Below are 6,555 nucleotides of genomic sequence, written 5' to 3' on the forward strand. Positions count from 1 at the left end.
TGCCTTAGAAATTTTTTTCCAAGCAAGTCATGATTGAACAGGGGTAGCTTTTGCTTTTTTGCCTTGGAAAATTTTTTCCAAGTAGGAGATAGCTCAAAAATTAACCCGGGTAACTTTTGGTTTTTTGCCTTAGAAATTTTTTTCCAAGTAAGTCAGGATTGAACCGGGGTAGCTTTTGCTTTTTTGCCTTGGAAAATTTTTTCCAAGTGAGAGATTGCTCAATATTTAACCCGGGTAGCTTTTGGATTTTTGCCTTTGAAAATTTTTTCCAAGGAAGTCATGATTGAACCGGGGTAGCTTTTGCTTTTTTGCCTTGAAAAATTTTTTCCAAGTAAGTGAGCTCAAAATTTAACCCAGGTAGCTTTTGGTTTTTTGCCTTAGAAAATTTTTTCCAAGCAAGTCATGATTGAACCGGGGTAGCTTTTGTTTTTTTGCCTTGGAAAAATTTTTCCAAGTAGGAGATAGCTCAAAAATTAACCCGGGTAACTTTTGGTTTTTTGCCTTAGAAAAGTTTTTCCAAGTAAGTCATGATTGAACCGGGGTAGTTTTTGCTTTTTTGCCTTGGAAAAATTTTCCCAAGTGAGAGATTGCTCAAAATTTAACCCGGGTAGCTTTTGGTTTTTTGCCTTTGAAATTTTTTTCCAAGTAAGTCATGATTGAACCGGGGTAGCTTTTGCTTTTTTGCCTTGGAAAATTTTTTCCAAGTAAGAGATAGCTCAAAATTGAACTCGGGTAGCTTTTGGTTTTTTACCTTAGAAATTTTTTTCCAAGTAAGTCATGATTAATTCTATCCAGTGATTTGACCTAGCTAATAATCCACATAGCGATTATTATTCGAGAAAAGAGTTGTTTATTTCAGAGTTACAACGACTATAAAAAATATATACAAAAATGTAAATATAACATCAATGAGTACTAAGAGACATATTATTATATTATAATTGTTTTACGAAAATTTAGTATAATAATAATGCTAAATTTATAACATAATAATTAATTATTATTTTGTTTAACAAATATATGCCCAACATAATTACAAATAATATACGTATATAATATAATTTTATTTAATAATTACAAATATGCTTATATATGTTATTGATGGGACAGTACGGTTCGAACCGCATTAATAATATATCAAATCACAACCTATATTGTATGTGTATCGTGTAGTTTGTCAAAAATTCAATCTGTAACCGCATCATGAAAATTAAAAAACACACTCGGTGATGCGGTGCAGGTGATTTATGCAGTTTATGACCACTCCTAAAAGATAACAAATTTCTATTTTGGAAGTACCCGACTAGTAAAAATAATTTTTTTTTGGCAAATAAATATTATCTCATTCATTTCCATAAATAATAAAAGAGAATAAAAATGATTATGAAAGCTACGTCTTCCTTACCTCTCATTTTCATCGCTTGTCCCTGAAGATCAGTAGAAGAAGTAATCAACCTTAACTAAAAAACTGTGACGTTATTAAATACTTTTCAATTAATGATAATAAACTTGAGAAAGTGGTGGAATACTGTAAAATATAATAACTTTTTATAATATCAGAACTTCACTCTTTTAAAAAAGTTGAAATATAAAAACAGTGATGTTTCATCAACCAAATTAGATAAATAATGTTATAAAATGACATAATATCGATAATGTGAGGTTTCAGAATATGTTAGTTGATGTGAATAATGTTGTTAGGTCCTGGAACGATTGTAGAAGGGGGGTTGAATACAATCGTCACAAAATAATCGCGGCGGAATAATCTGATTGAATATAAATTTGTTAATCAGATTTTAATTAATTAATATAACAATGTGAAAGTCGTTATATAATTAATATGGTTCTTTTTAATGTCCACTAGTTCGTAGAATAAATTTGACATAAAGTATTCTAACTTAGCGGAACAAAACAACCGAATGATCAAAGTGCAGTAAATTGTGGATTTAATGAATAGCAAGTTTAGCACAACTTGAAAGCTTTACAATACTTTGAACTAGAACAAATGAATGAGGGAGATCCATATTTATAGGCAAAACCCTTGAACTAGTAAGACAATGGTGGCAAAGACTATCCCTAGCTTGCTAAGACAATCTGGCACTTTGCCTTGCTGTTTTAGGCCTTGTAAGACAATAAAATAGATTGTCTACAACTAATAAGACAATCAAATCCATGGGCAAGACAATCTAGGGGTCGGTAAGACAATCTGGAAGTGCGGTAAGACAATCTCTCAGATTGTCTTGCTGCACTTCAATCGGTAAGACAATCATAAAGATTGTCTTGCAAGCTACCAAGGCAAGACAATGGCTACAGGCGGTAAGACAATCTGAAAGGTTGTCTTGCAGTGTGGTAGAAGGGGGAAAAGCGGTAAGACAATCTTTTGGATTGTCTTACCTTGCTTAAATCAACAAGACATTCCCTTAGATTGTCTTACCTTGTTGATTTTAACAAGATAAAGCCTTGGATTGTCTTTCCTTGTGGTTTAACACTTAGACAATTAATTAGATTGTCTTTCCTTGTTGTTTTTCAAGTAGACAATCAAATAGATTGTCTTTCCTTGTGTTTTTCAAGTAGACGATCCAATTTCTCTTTAATTAATTAACCAATTAATATTCACTTAATTATTTTAAATGCATAAATTCATAAATTAAATTAATTCGAGATAGAATTAATTTAATAAATAAATTACACATCCAATATAATTATTTTGAGAAGTGAAATAATTAATTAGATAATCAATTATCCTTTTTCCTCTTCAGCAGAGTCTTCAGTCTTCTTTGAACAATTAAGATCTTCGACTTGATTGAACGACTACCTTCTTTTGACTTAGAATATTTAATCTGACGAGCTGATACACAAATGTACTGTCTGGTTAATCTGTAACTAGCTGAATCAAATATTCCTTGTCATTTAAACAATTAGGCTGTGGCTTGTTCGTCGATTCTTCGTCTTCTTTAAGTTCTTCTTCATTTGTTGACACAATATGGAATCTTCCGAATAAATAAAGTATTTACACTTTATACCTTCTGATCTTCTGGACGTGCTACAAAAGATGATTTGTACACTGAGGCTTGATCATATTAATGAACTTCTTCCAGTGGTTTGTAGCAGCATCCTGAAATTCTTCTGACATAAAATCTTCAATAAATCATTTGACGTTCTTCGTACGGATTCCGGTTAACAGTACTTGCTATTTACTTGCTTTCTTATCAGAGTTGAGTTAATACCTCTTAAATACAAATAGGCTAAACATGTGCCTTTCGATCTCCCCCTATTTGTTTGTTAACATAACATGCAAATTATCGAGAGGATAACTCAACTAACTGATAAGACAAAGGATTAAACATTGAAAGATGAATAGCAAAAGTTTCTGGTATTCATTGAACATTTACCAGATTAAAACACTAAAGATAGATTACAAAAGGGGTGTTCATTTAGAACATATATTACAATACCCTATATAATCTAAAGATCAACTTCTCCTTCCTCAGTGTCAGAACTGTGAAGGACAGGAGTTAAAGGTTCATCCCTGGTTGGCTGTTCTGCAGTAGTGGCTTCACCACGTTTCTTCCTTTCATTAGCTAGAGCCAGTTGGTGCATCACTTCCAGATCCACTGGGTCCTCCTTAAAGTCAGCAGGCTGAGTCTTCGTGACTTGCTTCATCTTCCTTGTGTATTTAGAAATACCATTCCGAAGACAATAGTCAGCTATAACATTATCTGCATCAGCCTTGGCTTTAGAAGCGAAGCCCTTGGTTCTTAAGAGAGTGGATACCAACACCGGATGGTTGACAGGGTACTTTGGGAAGGCTTCATCATTCAGATACACAGTGTTTATGATGTCGTCATTATTGAACTTCACACAGTAAGGATTCTTGACAACCTGAGGACTATTGAATTCAGCATGTTCCATCAGCTTGTCTCGAAGGAGTTCATTCAAATTAGAGCTTCTCCTGACTTTGTTACGAAGCACCCAGAGCTCAGTTACAGTGAATGACTTGAGAGATTCAACTGAGAGTCTGAATGTTCTGTTTCTCCTTGTGTAAATGATAAGCTCCCATTCATCCAATGAGTTCCTGACAGCCACAGTTAAGTACCAGAGTTCCAAAGAGAGGGCATGCATAAAAACATCTTCATCAGGGTTTAGCTCCCTCAGATCATAGATTAATGACATGAATATACTGTCGTCGAAGGGTTCCCTTTGAGGTCCATTAATGATTCTTCTAGCAATGTCCCAACTCTTACCAACTTTGTGCTTGATATCAAGATTCTTCTGCACACAAGCAGCATCATAGATTTTCTGTTTTTCCTTCTTAATCTCCTCTTCTGTTATCAGCTTATCTTCTAGGAGCTGCTGAAAGTCCCTGAGCTTTCGCTTCCTAGCTTCATTTTCCATCTTGAACTTCCTTACCAACTCTTCATGTTCAAGATCTACAGCTTCCTCCTCAGTCTGGAACAGATAGGCGTCATCAAACATTCCATCTTCCTAATTCTGACAGTAAGTGGCATCAAACACATCATCATCATCCATCTCCTTAGGATAAGCATCATAATTGTCATCCTGTTGATGCATGGGTTGCTTGTCTTTAGACTTTTCAGTTTCTATGCCAGGTGCAGAATTAGAAGTATTGGTGTTTGTGTTCCCCTTGTTGTTTTGATTGGAGATGTTCCCTTTGTCTTCTCCTCCTTTGTCTCTATTCTCCCCCTTAGTTGAGGGATCCTCTCTGGAGGTTGGATCATCAGACTTGGAGTTCCTGAGAAGTTGATCCAGTTTGCTGTCGAGATCATCAAATTTGGCCATATAAAGCTCATGATTGGATCTCATCTCGACAGCTAAACCATGGATATCTGCTTTGAGCTCATCCCTGTAAGAACTGGATGACTCCTCCTCCACTTTCTTCTGTAAGGTGACAAGTTGTGCACCTTTCAATCTTTCATTCTTCGCAATCATTCTGGAAACTTCAGCTTGTAACTTAGCAATTTGTTCCTCAAAAAGAGCTGGGTCAGTGTGTGCACACACCTCAAGTACACTCAAAGCTGTTTCACTAGCCTCACGTGCATGTGTATCGCTCGGTGTTTGCCTTTCATCACTCGATTTACTCAGACCTCCAGCTGTACCTGTATATACTACCAATGTTCCCTGAGATGGGTTCAAAGGTAGTGGAGGAACAAATTGTCCTCCGGATGCCATTGACGGTAGATGTACTTGCACATTGCCAAGCAGCTCCTGATCATAAAGAAAGAGTGATCAGCAAAGTTTTTATACATAGTAATTTGGTTTTGAAAAACTGTGCTCTCATAAAGTGTAGTAACCTGTGTATTGGCTCGATTTTGCACTAGCGTGAGTGCTAGAGCAGTGCTTGACTCAGTACAGATTACCGTGGCTGAACGGTCAACTTCAATAGCTTCATTCTGTTGAGAGAATGAATCCAGAGACTGTATTGCCATATCAGAGTCCAAGCCTTTTTGGGAAGGCGAGGATGAGGCTGCAGTTGTCTTAGAGGTTTCCACCCTTTGCTTCTTTTGAGAAGACAGAGCTGCGGGTTTAGACACAAAAGCACTGCCACTCCTTTTCCGGGCTACTTTACGAACAAGTTTCGTAGTAGTGATGTTTGTTGTGTTTGGAGAAGAAGTTGTTTGTTGAATAAAAACATCAGCTTGGTTATGAACCTGTGTGTTGTCAGGTTCATTGCTGGCAGGCTGACAAAACAAGTCAAAGTTACAACCATAATCAGAGATATCAACATTAAAGTTAGATGAGAAGTCAGTAAGTACCTGAGGTATCTGTAAGTCGTCTCGGAAGGCTTGAAGTTCAGGATTGATAGCAGAATCTGATGGCAATGGTTGTGAGGTTGATTGTGTTTGTGGAGAGTATTGTGTTTGGTTGAGTGGTATTATGGGTTCAGATGAAGATGGATGAGTTTCGAAGAAGTCATACTGCAGGGGTTCATCTTCAAATGAATGGAATTATTGTTGTTGGTGGATAGGTGATTGAGTAGGTGATTGTGTTAGGCCAAATAAACTCACTATATAAGATAATATAGTGAACACAATCAATAACAGAACACCAGTATAAGAGAATAATTCAACTAAACTCTTATTCACAAATCACAGTAGCTTACAAATAATCTCTTAGTGATTTATATTTTATCACTAAGAGCTGCTAGGTTACACGAATGATATTCAATTGATTAACTCATCTAGAGTAAACCCTAAGCTGTGTTTATATACACAGTTACATGATATCTACTGATTGATTTACACTTATCTGCTTCCTAAAATAATCTAATCAGTAGCTATCCTTTTCCCTGTTCTGATTTGCATATCTTCCTTGATATTCTCTTTCCTTGCTTATCCAGATCTTCTCCTAGAAATCAGCCGCCTGCAAACTCTGATCATCATACAAACTCTGATCCAGCTGGCAGTCGTTAAACTCTGATTCTAGATTAAACTCTGATCTTCATTTCTGCACACTAAACAAGTTAAATACCTGTGACATCATCAAATATGTAACAATCTCCCCCAACTTGTATATTAGACAGAATGAACAAGTTCT

The sequence above is a fragment of the Daucus carota genome, chromosome 4 (genome assembly GCF_001625215.2).
Source record: "Daucus carota subsp. sativus chromosome 4, DH1 v3.0, whole genome shotgun sequence".
NCBI classification, from domain to species: domain Eukaryota; kingdom Viridiplantae; phylum Streptophyta; class Magnoliopsida; order Apiales; family Apiaceae; genus Daucus; species Daucus carota.